The sequence below is a fragment of the Lontra canadensis genome, unplaced genomic scaffold (assembly GCF_010015895.1).
Source record: "Lontra canadensis isolate GAN:19392208 unplaced genomic scaffold, GSC_riverotter_1.0 scaffold20, whole genome shotgun sequence".
NCBI classification, from domain to species: domain Eukaryota; kingdom Metazoa; phylum Chordata; class Mammalia; order Carnivora; family Mustelidae; genus Lontra; species Lontra canadensis.
The window spans coordinates 24618440-24642831 of record NW_022631014.1 but is presented as its reverse complement, the minus strand read 5'-3'; the positions used below and the strand labels follow the sequence as shown (position 1 = coordinate 24642831).

Sequence of the window (24392 nt, the reverse complement as noted above, 5' to 3'; positions counted from 1 at the left end):
TATTTGCTTCTCTTTTGCTGCTTTTAAGATTCTTTATTTTTAGCTTTTGAGGTTTTAATTTTTTGAACTCTGAGAAAGTAATAAATGCCTTTTATTACAAAGGCACAGAAGTCATCCGAGGCCACCTGGGTGGCTCAGTGGGTTAAAGCCTCTGCCTTCAGCTCAGGTCATGATCTCAGGGTCCTGGGATAGAGCCCCGCATTGGGCTCTCTGCTCAGCAGGGAGCCTGCTTCCCCCTCTCTCTCCCTGCCTCTCTGCCTACTTATGATCTCTATCAAATAAATAAATAAAATCTTAAAAAAAAGAAGTCATCTGAGACCTCAGATATTAACCTATTGCATACTAATATCACACTGCTAATGTGCAATTTAATATGAATATTAAAACTTACGGTGTGGTTTTCCAACAATCATAATGGTTATAGATTCTTTCTATAAGTAATAATTAAAACAATTACTGGAACTTAAGACCAATATAGACCTAACAAAGGGGACTGAAAATTCCTGCAAGAGCAGTTTTGTTTCTTGATAGAAGTAAGACTTTAATGGTCAAAGTCCACTGCCTACAATAGGTACATTGGACCCAGCTTTTCCAAAGAAACGAGGTAAAATGAGCAACTTCTAACAATCAAAAAAAAATACATGAAAGCAGTACTGAGATGATTCACAGTCTGTTTTATCATTCCATCAGTTTCCAGTCTTGAAAAATACATAGTTTATAGGTCAGAAGTTCTGGGTTTGGCTCTGAACACCAAGGTGAAGGCCCCTGCCAGGGTCCAGGCAGGCTTTCCCTGGGTGTCCTCACTGAGGCAGGGCAGCCCCTCATGGATCAGATCAGGTTTCATGGTGGCATCTGTGCTGGTGGCCTGCTCCACTCCATATTTGGCACACACTTTCTCCTAGGCAGCCCAGAGCTGCTTGTATTCTTATGTACCAGAACAGTCCCTTTCTTCTTTTATGCCAACACCTCTAGCCCCATCATTCTGAGATGGTGAAGCCATTCATTCCTGAACGTAAAAGTCCAAATGGAGGACTTTCCCTGCTATCCACATAACACAATGGGACACTGAGGGGTATCTGGTTTAAAAGAGTCTGGCTCATACTTCAGGATGATGCTCCCCTTAGCCAAGTCCCTGGCTTGGCTGTATGTCTTACTGCTACGTTTTCTTAAAAAATGGATTTTCCTGGATCAATAGAATTTTAACATCTTCCATTGATACAGTGATCATTCTTGAATTAATAAATGAATATAATGTGTATACTCCCTCCTGTGCTAACTGAAAAGCACAGTCAAACTCTTCATCGCTGTTATTCCAATACCAGACTTATATCCCAGTGTTTACAACCTTCATCCTCTCACTATTATTCAACAGCACATTGTTCAGCTCCTTGGAGACTATGTAGAGTTGCCTTTTCTTCCCTTCCATAGTTTGAGTTAACAAATTCATCTTAGGGAATGAAGGACCCCATGCATAGAATTTCTGGTTAGGGGTGCCTGGGTAGCTCAGTAGTTAAGCATCTGCCTTTGGCTCAGATCATGATCCCAGGGTCCTGGGATTGAGCCCTGCTTCAGGCTCCCTGCTTGGCAGGAAGCCTGCTTCTCCCTCTCATAATCCTCCTGCTTATGTTCTGTCTCTCACTGTCTCTCTGTCAAATAGATAAAATCTTAAAAAAAAAAAAATTTCTGGATAGGTGGAAATAATGGTCCATCTTCAAGAACAAATACAAATGGATCATCTTTAAATTCTTCCAAATAACTTCACTTTCTTAGATGGAGAAGGACCACACACTCCATCTTTCTTATTTCCATTGTTCTCTAAATTCTCAGTTATTTCCATTATCTTTGTGTTGTCAATTCTGCTGCCTGGTTTACTTTCCTGCTCAGAAAGAGTTTGTAGTTTTTCCTTCTGTGGGATTTGCAGAGTTGGACCAGTTTCTCTGGGCACCACAGATTCACCCTCCAGCTTTGGTGGATGTTTCTGCCATGTCATTGAAGACTTTTTCACTAACACTGTTACAAATAACCCGCCAGTAATTTTTTTTTAAGATTTTATTTTTATTTATTTATTTATTTGATAGAGAGAGATCACAAATAGGCAGAGAGACAGGCAGAGAGAGAGGAGGAAGCAGGCTCCCTGCCGAGCAGAGAGCCCGATGTGGGGCTTGATCCCAGGACCCTGAGATCATGACCTGAGCCGAAGGCAGAGGCTTTAACTCACTGAGCCACCCAGGCGCCCTCCAGTGTTTTGATGATGTGGTAATATTCTAGGATACCACTCTAGGTGCATCCCCTGTAAGTATTCTGGCTCCTTCGGTGGAACCTGGTAGGCCAGATCTGGGTATGTCTGCTGTGAGGATTACCATCTCACTCTCTAAACCACTGTCCATCTTTCATCATTACCTTCCACTATGTAATTCCAGGCAACCATTTAAGTCCTGGCAGCTCAGAAAACATATCAGCCAGCTCCAAAGCACCTTCACTTTTTTTCCAGTAAAGATACTATTACTGCTTCATCTTTAATGGGGGTTTAGTGAACATATAGAAGACACCAACCTACCACCTTCCACTAGCTTCTCGGTGCCTTGCCTTATAGTCTACAGCTATAACTCATGCAGCTGCAAGTTATATGATGTCTTCCACTTTTTCCAAACATCAGTGGCTTTTTTTCTCATAGTGCTATCTCCACTGTAAGGGACATTACATATAATGCAGTTATAGAAGAGAATTTCTTTCCTCCTACTAATATCTATTTTGAGTCTGGATATGCTGGATACATCATGGTTGATCACCGTAGATGCAGAGGCTGCTCAGAATTTTGGCCTGATGAAGGAGCAGATAGTAATGCTTATTGACCTCATCTCTATGATGACAAACCCCTCAGGAAAAGGGACAATCATGTCCGCATATAACATTTCAATTAATTGTGTGGTCTTTGATTCAGATGCTGCACACATATCTAAGATCTTATGGAGAGGATGAGTATTAAGTAACAGTAGTGGAATCATGCTAATGGCTTCTTGACAACTGATATTTCCAGATTCAGTTTCCAGAAACCAGTGAAACTTTTCCAAATGTGGAGACCTTTTCAGATTTTTCCACCTAAATTTGTGTGCCTGGCATGTTCTTTAGAATACCAACTCATGGGCTGTGGAACTTTAACTTACTGACCTTCTGCTTTAGGTCCTCCAATTTCTTGAAATACTTGTTCTTTAAGCAATAAAGAGGTTTTTTGTGTGTGACTTTTGTAATCAGTAATTCTAAAGTGGCCAGGAGGGGCCCCCTGAGTGCTTCCATGACCTGGTCCCATTTGCCCTTGGGTATTCTTGAGCTCCTGGTAGTACTGCTGGAAGGGCTTGTTCTCCTTGACAAACTAGGGATACTTACCTTCCTAGCCCATTTCATTGCACTTCCTGCCATCTTTGGTACCATCCTCTGTGCCCTGACACTACTGCCATCCTTACTGCTGCTGCTGCTGCTGCTGGAGCCACCAGCCAGTAACCCCCATGTCCCAGGTGGCTGCCCACACCCACAGACACCTACCAGGCACCACTGGTTGTAGGGGACTTGATACTTTAATTATTTTGTGTCTTGGTGTGGACCTCCTTGGGTTCATCTTGTTTGGAGTTTTCATTGATTTCTAGATCTGGCTATGTTTCCTTCCCCAGTTAGGAAATGTTCCCACTATTATCTCTTCAATAAATGTTCTGTTCCTCTTTCTCTTCTCCTTCTGGGACCCTTAAAATGTGAATGTTAGTGTACTCAAGATTGTCCCAGAAGTTCCTTAAACTATCCTCAATAAAAAAAATTTGGGGAGTCGCTTTGGTGTTTGCCTCTTGATCTCAGCTCAGTTCTTAATCTCAGGGTTGTGAGTTCAAGCCCTGCATTGGGCTCCATGCTAGTGTGGCACATACTTTAAAAAAAAAAAAATTATTTTTCTTTTTGCTTTTCAGCTTGGTTGCTTTCCACTGCCTTTTCATCCTTCCTTCCTTCCTTTCTTTTATAATTTTATTTATTGATTTTTTTTAACATTTTATTTATTTAAGTAATCTCTATACCCAATGTGGGGCTTGAACTCATGACCCCAAGTCAGGAGTCCTCCAGCTAGGCCAGCCAGATGTCCCCACTACCCTGTCTTTTAGATTGTTGATCCATTCTTCTGTATCCTCTAATCTGCTGTTGAATCCCTCTAGTTCATTTTAGTTACTGTATTCTTCAGCTCTGATTGGTTCCTTTTTATATTTTTCTCTCTCCTTATTGAAGTTCTCACTGAATTCAGCCACACTTCTCTCAAGTCTGGTGAGCATCTTTAGGACCATTATTTTGAACTCTATTAGGTAGATTGCTTATTTACATTCTGTTTGGCTCTTTCTGAGGTTTTGTCTTGTTCTTTAATCTGAAATATACTTGTCTCCATTTTATCTGTTTGTTTTTATGTATTTTGTAGTTCAGTTATGTCTCCTGGTCTTGAAAGTCGTGGCTTCATGTAGAAGGCATCCTCTGGGGGCCCTGTAGTACAATTCCTCTTGCCACAAGAACAAGGTATTTCAGGAGTGTCTACCATATGGGTTGTACATGCCCTCCTGTTGTGACAGGGCTGTAACTGCTGTGAAAATGCTGGTGGGTGTGGCTGGCTTAGAGACCTAGCTATAACTGCTGCAAGTATGGGGCTGGCCCACTCACTGGGTTAGGAATCCTCCAGAAGGGCATCAGATGTGGCTTAGGCTATATGCTGGGTTTGGTAAGACATTAGTCACTTTGGGGTAATACTGGTCCCAACTGAGACTGCCTGCTGAATGTGGCAGGGAAGAAGCCACATTGGAGGGGTACCTTCTGGGACAGGAATGTTGGGTGAGGTGGGTCTACAAGGGAACACTAGTGCAGGTTGGACAGTACTAGTAAAGTAAATGGAAAGCATCAGAACTGGCTCCCACAAGTGTCCAGACAGCTTGGTTGAAGGAAAAAAGGAAAAATGGTGACTGGCACTTCTACTTCCAGAGAAAGCTTCTTCAGATCCCTGCCTCTCTGGCACATGTCCTAAAATTAGTCAGTAAATAGTTAGGTGTAAGTCAGGCTCTTTTTTCTTCTTCTTCTTTTTTCTTTTTTCTCAGAATGAAAGAGAGAGAGAGCACAAGCAGGGGGAACAGCTGGCAGAGGGAGGAGTGGGCTCCCTGTAGAGCAGAGAACCTGACATGGGGCTCCATCCCAGAACCCTGGGATCATGACCTGAGCCAGAGGCAGATGCTTAACTGACTGAGCCACCCAGGTACCCCACCCAGGCTCCTTTCAAATTGCTGCCTCTGTGCTAGAATGATACAGAATGCTTCACCTTTAAGAATGAAGACTTGGAACGAAATAAGTCAATCAGAGAAAGACAACTATCATATGATCTCCCTGATATGAGGAAGTGGAGATGCAACGTGGGGGGTTTGGGGAGTAGGAAAAGAATAAATGAAACAAGATGGGCTCGGGAGGGAGAGAAACCATAAGAGAATTTTAATGTCACAAAACAAACTGAGGGTGGCCAGGGGGAGGGGGGTAAGGAGAGGGTGGTGGGGTTATGGACATTGGGGAGGGTATGTGCTATGGTGAGTGCTGTGAAGTGTGTAAACCTGGCGATTCACAGACCTGTACCCCTGGGGCTAATAATACATTATATGTTTATAAAAAATAAATAAAAACTAAAAAAAAAAAAGACTTTAAATTGGAAAAAAAAAGGAAGAAGAAGAAGAAGAAGAAGAAGAAGAAGAAGAAGAAGAAGAAAGAAAAAGAAAGAAGAAGAAAGAAGAAGAAGAAAAAGAAGAAGAAGAAGGAGAAAGAAGAAGAAGAAGAAGAAGAAGAAGAAGAAGAAGAAGAAGAAGGGGAGGAGGAGGAGGAGGAGGAGGAAGAAGAAGAAGAAGAAGAAGAAGAAGAAGAAGAAGAAGAAGAAGACGAAGAAGGAGAAGGAGAAGAAGAAGAAGAATGAAGAATGAAGACTTGGTTCCTGTAGCCCTATGGTTCTCCCTGAGTTAATGTCTACCAATTTTCAAAAGCAGACATTATGGGGGCTTATCTTTCTGGTTCGGGCCTCTAGGGCTGGGGGTACCTGATATGGTTCTTGATCCCCCTCACTACTCAAGGAGGACTTCTACACCACTGATATCTCTCCTCCTTGTTGGTCACCACCCTGGGGGTTTGTCTTCTGATCATGTCTCTGCCTCTACTACCCTTCTGGATATAGCTTTTTCTTTATCTCTTTAGCTATGGATGATCTGTTCTTCCAGTCTTCAGGTTGTTTTCAGAGTGAATTGCATTATATGTAGTTGTTGCCTCAATGTGTCTATGTTAGGAGGTAAGCTCAGAATCCTCCTACTCTACCATTCTCCCTGGCTCTCACCAACTGGTGTCTTTCTTGAAAGATAGCCTCATTATTTATGTGTAAGAAAGAGGCAGAACCTCTTCTGCCTCTGGTCATTGGCCTGCAAGTGAGGCCAGAAATGACCACAGCTATTGCAGCGTCAGAATTAGAGGTAGACTGAATGCACTGGAGTGACTGAAAGGGGAGACCATAACCCCGCATTTATAATCCTAATCCAGGAGCTGCCCTGCTCATTTTGGATTCTTTTATGTCAAAGAAATGTTCTTGTAGTTGAAACCAGCTAAATTTATTTTCTATTACCTATAGCTTCAGGTATTATTTAGAAGGGTAGGTGAGGGTGAATTTCTGGCATTTTGGAAAGGCCCTGGGGCAACCTCAAAGCTTTAAATGCAGAGGGCCCAATCCAGCTGAGATATACTCTCAGGCAAAACTAGTGCTTTCCCATGGCTGCTGGCCCCTGCTTCATTTCATGTCTGATTTCTAGGAGGCCTAAGGACCTCTCAGATGACGTCTGTGGTGCTGTCTTTGATGGTCCTAAAAGTGCCTTCATTTCCGAGATAAAATTATCTTCCAAGCACTCTCACTTATTGGTGGTTTGTGTTTTCTGATTATACAAGTTTTACATGTTAGTAGCAGAAAGCCAAAAGGATGCCAAAAAAAAAAAAAAAAATACTGGTAACCTTAGCATTCAACTGTTTTGGTGTATACACTGGGTATTATGTGTGTTTCTGATTCATTTTATTCCCATTTCAAAAATGTGCTCCTCATATTCTATAGATAGTTTTAAGCTTTACTCATATATTTGAGAGCAAGCACATGTGGGAATGGGGAAGGGGTAGAGGGAGAAGGTGAGGGAGAGAAGCAGCTTCCCACTGAGCACAGAACCCAATGTGGGGCTCAATCTCATGACCCCAAGATCATGACATGAGCTGAAATCAATTGTCCAACATTTAACCAACTGAGACACCCAGGAACCCCTCTATATGTAGTTTTATGTCCCATCATCTGAACTCAAAATTGTAACTTAAGGTTATTTTCCATATATCATTAAATGTATTTTAAATCTTATTTAATGATTGCACACCAATTTATAGCACAAGTATATAATAAGTCACAAACTGGTTATATTTTACATGAGGATGCATTTATGACAATCTTGCATAATTTAAGCTTTGCATAATTCCAGACTCTTTTTTTCATAAATAGTTATACTCAAGTGGTTTCTCTAAATATTAATAACAAACACCACTGATACTGAGCCCACCAGTTTTGGACGGTAATCCTTGGACTTAAAATTTGGAGGTAATTTACATTATTTCAAAATTTGTTAACAAATGTTAGAACTCCTATTATGTGCTGGCCACATGTCTTAGGCTTTTGGGAACTATGACTAGGAGTTAACATTCTGGTTGGAAACAAATAAACGTGATCATATTTACCTATTTATCATGTTTATTGCATTTGAAATGGATAAGAGGTATGGGGGGGGAAGAAAACTGGGGCAGGGCAGGGGAGATTGGAAGTGCCTACCTTTGAGCTATGGTATGGAATCAGGAGCGGCTGGGCTCACAGAGAATAGGAGAACCTGACTGGCTTTTCCAATCAAGCAAAATGCTTTGCTTTATGACTAATAGGAATCCATTGACTTGTGGGGATGTATTATTAATGGCTGACCAAAGAGCCTGGTAAGAGAAGTGCTCTAATATGATGAGGGAGCAGAAGGCAAGCTGAGGGCAAACCACAAGATAACATCCTGGAACTCCCCCATCCCCCTCCCCACCAAGGTGGGATTTTTGTGACATTCCTCTGGCACTCCTGGCTGCCCCAGAACAAAGGAAAGGGAAAAACAAATGGTTAACTGATAGAGATCATAGTCATGCAGGATATGAGTCTCCATCAGTTTTCACTGTCTTAATGATGTATAAGAAAAAAGCAATCTCCAGAAACCTATAGGCTCAATTTCCTGGAGCCCTAACCTCACCCTCCCCTCCATAAGACAGAAAATTTTTTATAATCAATCATTCCTCATAACCCCAGTGCAGCTCTTTCTGCCCACGGATCCTGTCCCCATACTTTAATAAAATCACTTTTTGCATCAAAGACATCTCAAATTCTTTCTTGGCCAATGGCTCTGAACCCCACCACTTCAAACCATAACACATAGATGTCTCCTTAATCAGGATATGCTATCTGTCCATGGAAGTCACATCCTTATCACTGTCAAAGCACCAAGTCTCACAAAATGAGCAAATGAGGGAATGGTTCATTGTCCAGTCCTCTCCCATGCAGCATGATCAGAAACTCCCCAAATTAAAGAACATTACTCCTCAAGTACTTAAGTGGTGTAATTTTATTCTCACCAAAACTCCGATTTTTTTCAGGAGAATAAACTAAAGTGTAAAGGAAGAGAGTGATTTTTCTGAAGTCATTGAATGTCCTTTGCAGGCTCCTCCTATACTCAACCTCTAATTATCTGTAGTCCTCAGGGCTGGGTCCTCAGTCTTCTTCTGGCCTCCATCCTCTCTCTTCCCTGGATTTCAATATTATCTAATTGCTGACTACTCCCAAATTTTATCTCTGCTTTTGACTTTTCTTCTGAAGCCTTCTCCCATGCAACATTTCCACTTAGTTGTCAGTAGGCAGAACTCTTCATTTTTCTCCCTTCAACCTTCTTTTCCCTTAGTCTTTCCAATCTTAACAAACACCTCTACTCTCCATTCACTTCATATATCCAAAAATCAGTTGTCCTTCTATACTCCATTTATTAAGAAGCAGAGAAATCTTTTGACAATTTAAAAAGCATGCAGGGCGCCTGGGTGGCTCAGTGGGTTAAGCCGCTGCCTTCGGCTCAGGTCATGATCTCGGGGTCCTGGGATCGAGTCCCGCATCGGGCTCTCTGCTCAGCAGGGAGCCTGCCTCTCTCTCTCTCTCTCTGCCTGCCTCTCTGTCTACTTGTGATCTCTCTCTGTCAAATCAATAAAAAATAAAATCTTAAAAAAAAAATAAAAAAATAAAAAGCATGCAGATTAATAGCTTCTTGGCCTTTTGTCTAAGATCAAGTGTAAAAAGCATGCAGATTAGAAACGAAGAAATAAAACTGTCCCTACTAGCAGATGATGTTTCTCTGTGTTAAAAATCCCAAAGTATCTGTAAAACTCCCAGACCTAATAAGTGATTTTAGCAAGGCCACATGGTACAAGAGAAACACACATAAATCAATTGCATTTCTATATACTAACAACAAACATGTGGAAACTCAAAAATAATACCAAGGAAAATGAAATAAATAGCTATTAATCTGACAAAACAGTACAGAATCTGTATGCTGAAAATCACAAAATGCTGAAGCACAAAATCCGATATCTAAATAAATGGAGAGATATATTGTGTTCATGGAGTAGAAGACCCAACATAATAAAGGTATCAGTTCTGCCCAAATTGCTCTATACATTTATTGAAATTCCTATCAAGACTCCAGAAAGGTTTTATTATTTTTTTTTGTAGTCATACACAAACTTATTCTAAAAATTTCCAGGAAGAGACAAAGGAGCTAAAACAGATAAAAACACCATACCAAAGAAGAATAAAGTGAAAGAATCAATCTTGACTTCAAAATTTATTATATAGCTACAGTAATCAAGACAGTGTGGTATTGTGGAGGAATAGAAACTTAGATCAATGGAACACAATACTGAGCATACCAAGTCAACCCAGTTTTTGACAAGGGTACAAAAGCAACTTATTGGAGGGATAGAGAGAGCACCAACAGATGGAACTGGAATAAATGCACCTCCACAGGCAAAAAACAAAAAATCCCAAACCAACCTAAATCTCTCATCTTACAAAAAAACAAAAAACAAAACAAAACAAAAAATTCTCAAAATGGATTATAAGCTTACGTATAAAAAAAATTTAAAACTTTTTAGAAAAAAGTAGAAAATCTTTGGGACTTAGAGCTAAAGAATTGGCACCAAAAGCCCAACTTATTTTTTGTTTTTTTATTTAAATTCAACTTAGTTAACATATAGTGTATTATTAGGTTCAGAGATAGAATTTAGTGATTCATCAGTTGCATATAACACCCAGTTCTCATTACATCAATTGCCCTCCTTAATGCCCATCACCCAATTACCCCATCCTCCCACCCACCTCCCCTCCAGCAACCCTGTTTGTTCCCTATAGTTAAGAACCTCTTATGGTTTGCCTCCCTCTCTGTTTTTGTCTTATCTTGTTTCTTATCTTTGTTTGTCTTATCTTTGTTTCCCTATGTTCACCTGTTTTGTTTCTTAAATTCCACATACTCCTGAAATTATATGGTATTTGTTTTTCTCTGACTGACTTATTTTGCTTAGTATAACACCCTCTAGTTCCTTCGGCATCATTGTAAATGGCAAGATTTCATAGTCTTTGATGGCTGAGTAATATTCCATCATATATGTATGATGGAATATATAAATATATCTATATATATAGATATAGATAATATAATGGAATATATAAATATATAATATCTATATATCCCCCACACCTTCTTCATCCATTCTTCTGTTGATGGACATCTAGGTTCTTTCCATATCTTGGCTATTGTAGACATTGCTGCTATAAACATTTGGGTACATGTGCCCCTTCAAATCATTATTTTGGTATTTTTAGATAAACACCTAGCAGTGCAATTGCTGAGTTGTAGGGAGTTCTATTTTTAACTCAAAACCCCAACTTATAAAAAGAAAAACTGATAAATCAGACCTCATTAAAATTAAAAACTTCTGCTTTGGGCGCCTGGGTGGCTCAGTGGGTTAAGCTGCTGCCTTCGGCTCAGGTCATGATCTCAGCGTCCTGGGATAGAGTCCCGCATAAGGCTCTCTGCTCAGCAGGGAGCCTGCTTCCCTCTCTCTCTGCCTGCCTCTCTGTCTACTGTGATCTCTCTCTGTCAAATAAATAAATAAAATCTTTAAAAAAAAAATTTCTGCTTTGTGAAAGGCTTATTAAAATGAAGAAAATAGAGGCGCCTGCATGGTTCAGTGGGTTAAAGATTCTGCCTTTGGCCCAGGTCGTGATCCCAGAGTGTTGGGATCGAGCCCCGCATCGGGGTCTCTGCTTGGCAAGGGAGCCTGCTTCTCACTTCCCTCTCTCTGCCTGCCTCTCTGCCTACTTGTGATCTCTGTCAGTCAAATAAATAAATAAAATCTTTAAAAAAATAAAATAAAATAAAATAAAATGAAGAAAATACAAACCATAGGCTAGAAGAAAATATTTTCAAAGCACATATATGACAAAAGGTTTGTATATAGAATACATAAGACAAATCACTTTCAAAAGTTAACAGTAAGAAAACAATCTAAATAAACATTGGGCAAAAGACATGAACAGACATTTCACTGAAGAGGATAAGCAGATGGCAAATAAGCCCATGAAAAATGCCCAGTATCATCAGCCCCTTGGAAAATGCAAATTAAATCCACAATACCTATCAGAATAGCTAACACCATACACCATCACCTAGCTAAAAATAGTGAAAACACCAAATGTTGGTGAAGATATAGAAAAACTGGATTACTCATATGTGCTGGTGAAAATTTTAAATGGTATAGCCACTCTGGGAAAAAGTTTAGAAGTTTCATATAAAACTAATCATGCAACTACCTTAGAGCCTAGTAATTACACACTTGGGCATTTATCTCAGAGAAATGAAGACTTATATCACATAGAAACCTGCACATAGCAAAACCTGTTCAACAGCAAATTTATTTGTAAAGGCTGAAAACTAGAAATGACCCAAATTTCATTCAGTAGGTAAATGGATATCAAATTGTGATACATTTATACCACGGAATACTATTTGGCAATAAAAAAGGAACATATATCAGTACAAACACCAACTTGGATAAATCTTGAGGGCATTGTGCTGAATGAAAGCAGCCAGTCTCAAAAAAAAATCACATACTCTATGTTTCCATTCATATAACATTCTTGAAATAATAATGTTATAGATATGATAGAGAGATTATAGGTTGCCAAGGGTTTAGGTGAGGAAGAGGGATACTTGTGGCTATAACCAGGTAGTATAAGAGCACTCTGTGCTGATGAGCAGTTTTGTATATTGACTATGAGGGTGGTAACATGAATTTACACGTGTAGCAAAACTGCATAAAATTATATATACACATACACAAATAAATACATGTAAAACTGGTAAAATCTGAGTAAGTTCTGCTTATTCTACCAATGCCAATATCCTGGTTTTGAAATTGTGCTGTAGTTGTGCCAGATTCCCCCACTGGGAAAAACTGAGTGAAGGATACATGGAACTTCTTGTATTTCTTTGCAATGTTCTGGGAATATATAATTATTTCAAATAAAAAGTTAACAAACAATAAGATGAAATATTTAGAGGGTTATAACACTCTTCTGTTTATAACCCCTTCAGTACTTTTCCACTGCTCTCAAGAGTAATTTATCGTATGGCTTACAAAGTCTATATGAGCTAGCGCCTATCCACTTCTCCCCTTGCTTGCTATTTTCCTGTCTCATAAGTCACCTCTCAAATCTTAGATCATGGTAACAGCTCTTTCCAGCCACAAGACCTTGTTCTTCCTGTTTGCATATATACTTTATTTTCTCTCTTTTTAAGAGCTTTTGACTTAAATATCATCCTAGGAAAGGCCTTCCCTGACCATTATATTTCTTGTGGCACTATGATGTTAATTTCATTCATTGGGTTTATTACAATTTGGATTATTTATCTTTTCATTGACTTTTTATCTTCTCTCTAAGTAGACTGCAAGTTCCCTAAGAGCTGGAAACTTTCTTGTCTTGTTTTGTGTTGTATTCTGGCATCTGGCATTCTGCCCAGCACATGGTTCCAGCTAAATGAGTAAATCTATGAATTAATAGAAAGTTGGAATGAACACAATGGTTTGCTATATCTCACTGCAACACACCTTCTACAGCCCTTTCTGCCTTACTCCTTACCAGATAAAAGCTTTGGCAGCAACATGCAGTTCCCCCAAAATTAGTGACTTGTAACAGGACAAACTTATTGTGTTATAGCTGTGGAGGTCAGCAGTCCAAAATGAATGCTACTGAGCTAAAATTTTTGTGCCAGCAGGCCTCTGTTCCTTTCTCAAAGCTTTAGGGAAGAACCCATTTTATTGTCTTTTCCAGATTCTAAAGGCAGTCTGCATTCCTTTCTCATGGCCTTTCCTATCTTCAAAGTCAGCAATGGCTGGTCAAGTCTTTCACAGCAATCACTGACACTTTTTCTTCTGCCACCCTCTTCCATGTTTAGGGATCCTTGTCATTACACTGGTTCAAGATCATCAATCTATTTTAAGGTGAGTCTAATTTCACCTGCTACCTTAATTCTTCATTGCCACATAACATAAAACATAATGTAACATAGCATAACATAACATGACATAACATAACATAACATAACATAACAGCATATTCACAGGTTCTCTGGATTAGGATGTAGACACATTGGAAGGCCATTGTTGTGCCTGCCATACCATTAGACTCCAACTTCCATAAAGAAAGTGAGCCCTCTGTTCATAACTGGATCCAGATCTAGTTTACTCAATAAATTGTTGAAACAAACTTAAATAACATAGCCCATGGATAGTATCAGTGTCTAGCACATGACAGATACACTTACCTTTACCCACTAAAGGTCTTTTTTCCCAGCCCAGCTCCACCCAAAATAGTCAGAATGTTCTTTGAGGCTTTGCTTCAAGTTACTTCTTACATAAACCGAAGTCTTCCTCTTTATTTCTATGGGCACGATAATGGTTTTTTTCAACATATGTTTCATTAACCTGTTAACTTTACTAGGTTATGGACAAGCTGGATAGTGACTGCCTCATTCATTTTTGAGTTCTCCATAGTTGCTAGCCTGTGGTAAGCTTTTATGTAGTTAAGAGTAAAGGGGAGGAGCAAAGGGAAAGATCAGAACAAGACAGCAACTGGGGAGTGTGAGAATCAAGAAGAAACCTCCTTCAGTCTTTCATTTCCTCACATTAACAAGAATCTCCATTGCAAAGTGGCTAGGGTGGGGTGTTGGCATTGGTGAATACATTTGTAAGAAGGTATTACAATCAGATGCTTCTTCCCTCATTCCTCTGTGGGCACATTCAATTCCCATTAATGCCATCAATCCCAGAACCTGCAGCCCATCTGATGTGTATCTCTTCGCTGAGAGTGAAAGTAGCCTTTTTTAAAGTTTTGATTACAGGATAGCTAGCTCTACCTCCCAATCTGGGCACTTACTTTGTGATCTCTCAAGTGTTTGGGGGCATCTATCACTCTCCTTTCCTGCCCTGTTGCCTCCACCATCTTCTTGGTACACAGATTGCTGCCCCTTGCCGGTTGAAGGTCATACCTGAAAGCCTACATCTTGGCTGAATAGCTTTTCCTTTCCAGAAAGTGCAGAAGGTGACTTCCATGCACTTTAAAAAAGTGGGTGTGCTTTTATTTTTCTTTTTTCTTCAAAGATACTTTAAACTCTTCAGTCAACATTTTTTATCATTTTCCTTTCAGATACCCAAGGTCAAGTCCTATTTTTAGCCATTGTTCTCCCCACTGGGGTTCTCCTCAGAGCATCCCAGCTACTGGGGCTGTACTTTTATAAGCTTCTTCAAGGGATAGTACACAGGTAGCCACATCTCATTTCTTCCCGCCTTTAAGTAGGTTAAATCTCCTACAAATAATTTGCTTATTGAATGTCTAGTTATTCTTGGATAATAACAACTTAAGAATAACTGATTGGAAATAGAAGAAAAGCACATAAATATGATTGCTTTGAGAGCGAATATTCTTTACCAAGTGTTCTCTTGAGTAGAGTACGGGGTATGTTTGAAAGAAATACTTTGTTAAGCCATTGGTAAGCAGGTGAGACCCTGAGGGGACAGGGTGAGCATAAAATGGTTAGTGAAAGAGAAGAGAAGAGATTTGTGGTTTGAGAGAAGGGGGAAGTGGAAATTAATGAAAAAGGGAGAAGAGCAGGGAGAGGAAAGCCAGTGAGGTGGCTGAAGGCCATGTATTTTAAGATGGGACCCTTTCACATGATCCCTCAAATCCTTGATGAAATATAGCAAAACCACAAAACATCTCACCTGAGTAAATTTTTTTTTTTAATTTATTTATTTGACAGACAGAGATCCCAAGTAGGCAGAGAGGCAGGCAGAGAGAGAGGAAGCAGGCTCCCCATTGAGCAGAGAGCCTAATGTGGGGCTTGATCCCAGGACCCTGGGATCAAGACCTGAGCCGAAGGCAGAGGCTTTAACCTACTGAGCCACCCAGGCACCCGTCACCTGAGTAAATTCTTATATGAACTGGTGAGGCCAGGTTGGTGTGATGCAAACTTGGAACAACCTAATGCTGTCAGGTTGAAAGGTATGAGATATGTGAAGATGTAAACCACAGGAATTCATAGAAACTGTAGAAAAGGCAAAATTAAAACCAGAATTAGAACTTCCCTGGTTGCCTCTAAGTCCATAAGTGAGAAATATTATCTAAAAACAGTTACACTTCAGTTTGTAGCAATAGCTGACTTGTACAACCCTCCTTCTAATATCATACGTCAAGACCCAGCTCTGCCCCAACTCACCAAAAGCCTTCTTTCCTACAACTGATGTTCTCAGTGGTGTCCCTGTCCTCTAAAATTCTACCCTTATCAACTCTGGTACACAGTTTAGTGCTTAAAGTTAGTATCTTGTGTTAGTACAAAGTTATTAAAAAACACAAAGCTTTCAGTGACCTTTTGGAAGTGTTATAAAGAAGAGACATTATGAATGGGTCAGAGGGATCCAAAAGAGTGAGAACAACAGATAACTGTCCTTGCTGATAGTGGCATCTGGGGACAGCAATGGCTACACTATAATTAGTGGTGATTAGAGTCCAGTGTAATTCACAGTATCCAAAACTGGATACTGGTGTTTTGAGGTAGTCTCTAGGGGTTTGAATTTGGACATTTTTCATGACTACACAACTTAGGCTAGTTTCTCATCCTCCTTGGCAATATTTTTGTTTTTTAAATTTTTTATTATATTCAATTTAGTTAACTTACAGTGTATTATTAGATACAGGGGTAGAATTTAGTGATTCATTAGTTGCATATAACACCCAGTGCTCAATTCATCAGTTGCCTTCCTTAATGCCCATCATCCAATTACCCCATCCTCCCACCCATCTCCCCTCCAGCAACCCTCAGTTTGTTCTCTCGAGTTAAGAGTGTCATGGTTTGGGGCACCTGGGTGGCTCAGTCGTTAACCATCTGCCTTCAGCTCAGATCATGATCCAGGGTCCTGGGATTGAGCCGAATATTGGTTTGCCTGCTCAGTGGGAAGTCTGCTTCTCCCTCTCACACTCCCCCTCTCTCGCTATCTCTGCCAAATAAATATATAAAATTTAAAAAAAAAAAAAGAATCTCATGGTTTGCCTATTTTCCTCTTGTTTTATTTTTCCTTCCTTTCCCCTATGTTCATCTGTCTTATTTCTTAATTCCACATGAGTGAAATCATATGGTATTTGTCTTTCTCTGACTGACTTACTTCACTTAGCATAACACCCTCTAGTTCCATCCACATCATTGCAGATGGCAACATTTCATTCTTTTTGATGGCTGAGTAATAATCCATTTTATATGTATGTGTGTGTGTGTGTGTGTGTGTGTGTATATATATATATAATATGTATGTATACACACACACACATACATACATACCACATCTTTATCCATTCATCTGTCAATGAACATTTGAGTTTTTTCCATATTTTGATTACTGTGGACATTGGTACTATAAACATTGGAGTGAAATGTGCCCCTTTGAATCATTATTTTTGTATCCTTTTGATGGAAACCTAGAAGTGCAATTGCTGTGGTATAGGATCACTCTATTTTTAACTTTTTGAGTAACTTCCATACTATTTTCCAGAGTGGCTGCACCAGTTTGCCTTCCCACCATCAGTGTAAGAGGGTTCCCCTTTCTCCACATCCTCAACAACATCTTTTGTTTCCTGAGTGGTTAATTTTAACCATTCTGATATGTGTGAGGTGGTATCTCATTGTGGTTTTGATTTGTATTTCCCTGATGCTGAACGGTGTTGAGCATTTTTTCATGTGTCTGTTAGTCATTTGTATGTCTTTGGAGAAATGTCTGTTTATGTCTTCTGCCCACTTCCTGACTGGATTTTTTGGTTTTGGGGGTTTTGAGTTTGATTAAGTTCCTCATCTGTTTTGGATACTAGTGCTTTATCTAATATGTCATTTGCAAATATCTTCTCTCATTCCATAGGTTGCCTTTGAGTTTTATTGACTGTTTCCTTTGCTGTGCAAAAGCTTTTTATCCTAATGACGTCCTAATAGTTCAATTTTGCTTCTGTTTCCCTTGCCTCTGGAGATGTATCTAGGAAGAAGTTGCTGAGGCTGAGGTCAAAGAGGTTGCTGCCTGTGTTCTCCTTTAGGATTCTGATGGTTTCCTACCTCACATTTAGGTCTTTCAGCCATTTTGAGTTTTGTGTTTTTTTTGTATGGTGTAAGAAAGTGGTTCATTTTCTGGGACACCTGGGTGGCTCAGTCAGTTAAATATCTGTCTTCAGCTCAAGTCATGATCAAGATCCTGGGATAGAGTCCCCAATCAGGCTCCTTGCTCAGTGGGGAGACTGATTCTCCCTCTGCTTGTCACTCCCCCTGCTAGTGCTTGCTCCCTCTCTCTGACAAATAAATTAAAAAAAAAAGAAAGAAAGAAAAAGAAAGAAAGAAAGAAAGAAAGAAAGAAAGAAAGAAAGAAAGAAAGAAAGAAAAAAGAAAGGTCCATTTTCCTTGTGCATGTGGCTGTCCAATTTTCCCAACACCATTTGTTGAAAAGGTTGTCTTTTTTCAATTGGATATTCTTTCCTCCCTTGTCAAAGATTAGTTGACCAAAGAGTTGTGGGTCTATTTCTGGGCTCTCTATTTTGTTCCATTGATCTATGTGTCTATTTCTGTGCCAGTACTATACTGTCTTGATGACTACAACTTTGTAATACAGCTCAAAGTCCAGAACTATGATGCCTCTAACTTTGGTGTTCTTTTTCAACATTCCTTTGGCTATTGAGGATCTTTTCTGGTTCCATACAAATTTTAGGATTGTTCCAGCTCTATAAAAAATGTTGATGGTATTTTGATAGGGATTGCACTGAAAGTGTAGAGTGTTTTGTGTAGTGCAGACATTTTAACAGTATTTGTTCTTCCAATCCTTGAGCATGGATTTTCCATTTCTTTGTGTCTTCCTCAATTTCTTTCATAAGTGTTCTATAGTTTTCAGAGTACAGATCTTTTACCTCTTTGATTAGGCTTCTTCTTGGGGTCTTAAGTCTTTGGTGCAATTGTAAATGGGATGGATTCCTTGATTTCTCTTTCTGCTGCTTCATTGTTAGTGTATAGAAATGCAACAGACTTCTATGCATTGGTTTTATACCCTGCAACTTTGCTAAATTCCTGTATCAGTTCTAGCAATTTTTTGGTGGAGTCTTTTGGATTTCCTACAGAATATCATGTCACCTACAAAGAGTGAAAATTTGATTTCTTCTTTGATGATTTGGATACCTTTTCATTTTGTTCTCTGATTGCTGAGGCTAGAACCTTCAGTAGTATGTTGAACAACAGTGGTATGAGCAGATATCCCTGTCATGTTCCTTCCTGATCTTAGGGGAAAAGCTGTTTTCCCTGAGGGGATGATTTTTGCTATAGATTTTTTTTGTTTGTTTTTATATTTTTTGTTTTGTTTGTTTGTTTTTGTATATGGTTTTTATGATATTGAGGTATGTTCCCTCTATCCCTACATTGTGGAGGGTATTTATTAAGAAAGGATGCTATATTTTGTCAAATGCTTTTTCTGCATCTATTGAGAGATCATATGGTTCTTATCCATTCTTTTATTAATGTAGTGTATCATGTTGACTGATTTGTGGATGTCAAACTATGCTTACCACCCAGGAATAAATCCCACTTGGTCATGGTGAAAAATCCTTTTAATGTACTGTTGGTGTTGCAGTACCTGGACTGGATCCTGGTGGGAGAACCAAGAGGCACTTGGAAACTTTGGAGGATGGGAGGTTTATTTAACACGGGTGGGCTCAGACGAGGTTGTTCTCCAAAGGTCTGAGCCCCGAGCCCGAGCAGGGAGGGGGATTTATACCCTTCTACTTCCACATACTTAGTACTTTTGGTGCGTGTGGGAAGAAGGGTAGGAAAGAAGAACCCAGAAGGGCTTTGAGACAGGGACTGGAATTCCCTTGCTGGTTTGGTCAGCCATCTTAGAGTACAGTTTTTCCCTATCATTGGAACCAATTAGCTAGTATCTTGTTAAGAACTTTTGCATCCATGTTCATCAGGGATATTAGTCTGTAATTCTCCTTTTTGTATAAATATAAAATATAAGATATTATGTAAAATAAAAATATGAATTATATAAATTATACAAATATATAAATATTATGTATTTATATATAATATATAAATATGTATATATATATTTATATTTCATCACTACTGTGATGAAAATCCTTGAATACAGTTGACCCCCTTATCTATAGGTGATACATCCCAAAACTCCTCATGGATGCCTGAAATTGCAATTAGTACCTAAACTTTACTGTTTTTTCCTATATATACAAAGGTATTATAAAGTTTACTTTATAAATTAGGCACAGTAGGAGATTAACAATAATAAAAGAGAAAAATTATAACAATATACTCTAAAGTTATGTACTGTGGTTTCTCTTTCAAAATCTCTTATTGTACCTAACCCTTGTACTTCTTTTTTTTTTTTAAAGATTTATTTATTTATTTGACAGACAGAAATCACAAGGAGGCAGAGAGGCAGGCAGAGAGAGAGGAGGAAGCAGGCTCCCCGTTGAGCAGAGAGCACGATGCGGGGCTCGATCCCAGGACCTTGGGATCATGACCTGAGCCAACGGCAGAGGCTTTAACCCACTGAGCCACCCAGGCGCCCCAACCCTTGTACTTCTTGTGATGATGTGAGATGATAAAATGCTTACATGATGAGATGTGAGGTGAATGATGTAGGCATTGTGATATAGTATTAGGCTACTACTGGCCTTCTGGCAATATGTCCCAAGGATGATCATCATCAGCTTCTTGACTGTGGTTGACTGTGAGTAAGTATAACCGTAGAACGTGAAACTGTGGATAAGGGGGACTACTGTCAAAATTTTCAGCACACCATTTTGATTATTTCCTTAGGATAAATTCCTAAACCTGGTTTTCAGTTTCTGATTAAGATAGAATAAGCACCCACCCATCACTCCTACTGTATATGACTATGAAAGTTGAACACAGTGCATAAGATAGCTATTTGAGGACTTCAGAAAGTAAATAACAGCAGGCTGACTGGGGCAGAACTCAGAAACAAACGTACCATCAATTTGGTAAGGAGTTTATTTTCTTTTCTCCTGCAATATCTCCCAGTCAAACTCAACGCAGCCAGAAACTCAGAAGTGAGCCCTGTGGCACAGAAAAGTTTCAGAAGAATCCTTTTTTTTTTTCCTTGCTTGAGGAGTTGGAAAGCTACACACACACACACACACACACACACACACACACACACACACAGAGCTGGGGTTGGGGGAGAAAGACAGAAATCCAGAAATCCTCCTGGATAATCTTCCCTTTTTTTCTCTCACACCCCAGCCCTCAGGTAATCCTGTCAAGTGCTGCAGTATTCGACTTTGATACCAAAATGATGTGGCCAACCCCTGTTGATTTTTTATCTCTATCTTCCCAGCATTTGGCCTGAATGCAGACCCAGTCATAGAAGTGTGTGGTTGAGTATTAGAACTACATTCCCAGTTTTCTGGCCAGAAGACTGAAAAGGAGAGCTCTAAGAAATCAGAAAGTACCAGGGAGACTACAGAGATGGAATAGCTCAGAAAAGCAAATGTTAATGAGGAGAGCTGTTATAAACAGTTGTTTATGAGCTCCAGGGCTCTCTTCTGAGCCATGACTTGTGCATGATATCACAAATAGCATATTAAAGATTTTGACAGCTAAAGTAACGGATAGATTACCCGGATAGAGTACACTGACAATGCTGGGTTCCAGACTGGGTGATACACATCCATGACAGACAAGAAGAGCATTGCAAAGATTTTGACAACTGAACTGATACTGAAAACATAGCTTCCAGGTTGAAACTATTAGCCTAAATCCAATCAGATCTATTGCCTGCTAAAATAAAAACATTAGATCTGGGGAAAAACAAAAAACCCCAACAAAAGCAAAAACATTAGCACTCTCCAAAGGCCAAAGGATTTGAACGAGATTCAGAGTATCAAAATATAATACTTAAAATGTCTGGATGAGGGGCACCTGGGTGGCTCAGTGGGGTAAGGCTTCTGCCCTCGGCTCAGGTCATGATCCCGGGATCCTGGGATCGAGCCCCACATCAGGCTCTCTGCTCAGCGGGGAGCCTGCTTCCTCCTCTCTCTCTGCCTGCCTCTCTGCCTACTTGTGATCTCTGTCTGTCAAATAAATAAATAAAATCTTTTTTAAAAAAAGAAATGTCTGGATGATGTGGGAAACAGAGGCAGAAGAAAAGTTACTAAATTTCCTTGCTCTGGAGAGCCCACTAACAAGTCCTTGAAACAGGCAGAGTGACATTCCTCAAGGGACTCAACTGCCTCCACCTTAACACTTTGCTAAGCACAAAAGGCAATCCTAGCCTGAACGTCCCCCCAGCCCCCAACCAAGATCCTGTAAGTCTACTTTAACATATAAAAATTCCTTTAGAAACTTCCTTTATCTCTGAACACTCCAAGACACATGCTGGCAATCATCCCCAAGCATACGGCCCACCGATATATATCTGAAGGGTCTCATGACTAAGGTTTTATTAAACAGTAATAAATGACCTTTTCCCAACAACAGCTAGCCCCTCAATGTCCTGGAAACCTTGCTTTCAAAATTCCTTAGAGACTTATGCTATTCCTGACCCACTCCTAACTTGCAAGTATATAATGGACCACTCCTCACAATCCCAGAGCAGCAGCTCTTTCTGCCCACGGGTCCTGTCCCCATGCTTTAATAAACCACCATATTGCACCAAGATGTCTCAAGAATTCTTTTAAGCTTGGTCGTCAGCTCCGGACTCTTCCCCACTGAACCTCACTTATATTCTGAAACTTCATCAAGGATACAGTCCAAAATTACTCAGCATATGAAGAACCACAAAAATTTCAACTTGTGTGGAGGACAATCAACAGATGCTGATGCATAGAAAAAAATGACAGAATTATCTGACAAAGACTTTAAGTCAGCCATTATAAACTTACTCAAGCAATTGTGAGCACTTTGAAACAAATGCTAAAAATAGAAAGTCTCAGCAAAGAAATTGAGTACATAGGAAAGATTAGAAGTAAATTTTGTAAAGAAAATTACAAGAACCACAGTAAAAAACTGTCTGGATGTACTCAATAGCAAATAGAGGGAGGAGAGGGTCAATGAGCTTTGGCTAAATTCTATTGATCTATGTTAATCTGAAAAACAGAAAAAAGATTGGGGAAAAAGATGAACAAACCACAGGAACTGTGAATATTTTTTTTAAAGTCTAACAGAAAGATCAGAAATTAATTGGAAGAGAAAAAGAATAGATAATCAATGAAACTAAAGGCTATTAAAAGATTAATACAATTAACAAGCATTTAGCAGGACTGAAAAGCAAAATGAAAAGACACAAATTACGAATATTAGTGATCAGGGAGCAGAAGGCAAGCTGAGGACAAAGCACAAGCTGACAACCTGCAAACCCTGTGACATTCTTCCCAGAAGCTTCCAACTGTCTTCGTGTTAATACCTTGCTAGAAGGAAAAACGACCTTAAACTGACAATGGCAAGGCCTCTGGGATCTCTTAGGTCCTTTTTAGCAAATGAAAGTTCTTTCGAAAACCTTCCTTTTTCCTATCTCCCCCTACCCCCAAGTATATAATCAGTAACCCCTCACAATCCTATCTCCCCCTACCCCCAAGTATATAATCAGTAACCCCTCACAATCCTGGTTTAGCCCATCTTTTTACCCATGGGTCCTGTCCTCATTCTTTAATAAAACCACCTTTTTGCACCAAAGATGTCTCAAGAATTCTTTCTTGGTCATCAGCGCCAAGCCTCACCCCACCGAACCTCACTTTTATATTCCAAAACCACATCACTAGGAATGAATTAAAAAGGGTCACTGTAGACTTCACAAGCTTTAAAAGGACTACTACAAGCTGCCCTAAACACATATTGAAAAATTTAGATGAAATGTACCAATTCCTCAAAATCCACAATCAAACCTCACCTAAGACAAAATAGAGAACCTGTATTGTCCTATAGCTATTAAAGAAATTGAACTTATAGCTAAAATCCTTCCAAAAAATATACAGATGGTTTCATGCACAAATTCAACCAAATACCAGTTCTGAGTAAGAGAAGGAAATATTTCCCAGCATTTTATGAGTCCAGCATTACCCTGATACAATGGACAAAGACAGTACAAAAATGAAAGTACATATGTAAGGACCTACTTAGCCAGAGGGCTTCCATCCAGGTTAAACAATACCTTGTTGTTTAAAACTTAACTGTCTCTGCCACCCTTCCCCCAGGGGACTTACTCAAAAACAAGTCCCAGAAACCAAACCCAGGTAACAAAGCCCAAATACCAGGGTGGGTCAGGCCAGGTGGAGACATTGATCAGTGGGGGGATGCATACTGTCTCCCTGGTTACCAAGGAGTATGGGCCCCGCCCTTTGGGCAACTTTTGGGCGCCAATTCTGACCAAGGTGATAGGCTGGGTCAAATGTCTACTATAGGGTAAATTGTAATTCCATTGGTCACGTATGTGTGACATAGCATGACTGTGCAGCTTTCTCTGTGTGTTGCAATTTCATTGGCCACCTGTGCGTGGCCAGGCCCAACTGCATGGCCTTTGCCCTTAAAAGCTAGTCTGTGAAACAGAGAGAGGCCGCCCTCTCTTGTAAGAGGTGCGGCCCCAAATGTTCG

General features: G+C 39.7%; 1 pseudogene; it reads right to left on the bottom strand.

The window, feature by feature from the left end:
- Positions 1 to 840: 840 nt before the first annotated feature.
- LOC116869633 lies at positions 841 to 14689 on the bottom strand (annotated as a pseudogene).
- Between the last annotated feature and the right edge of the window lie 9703 nt (positions 14690 to 24392).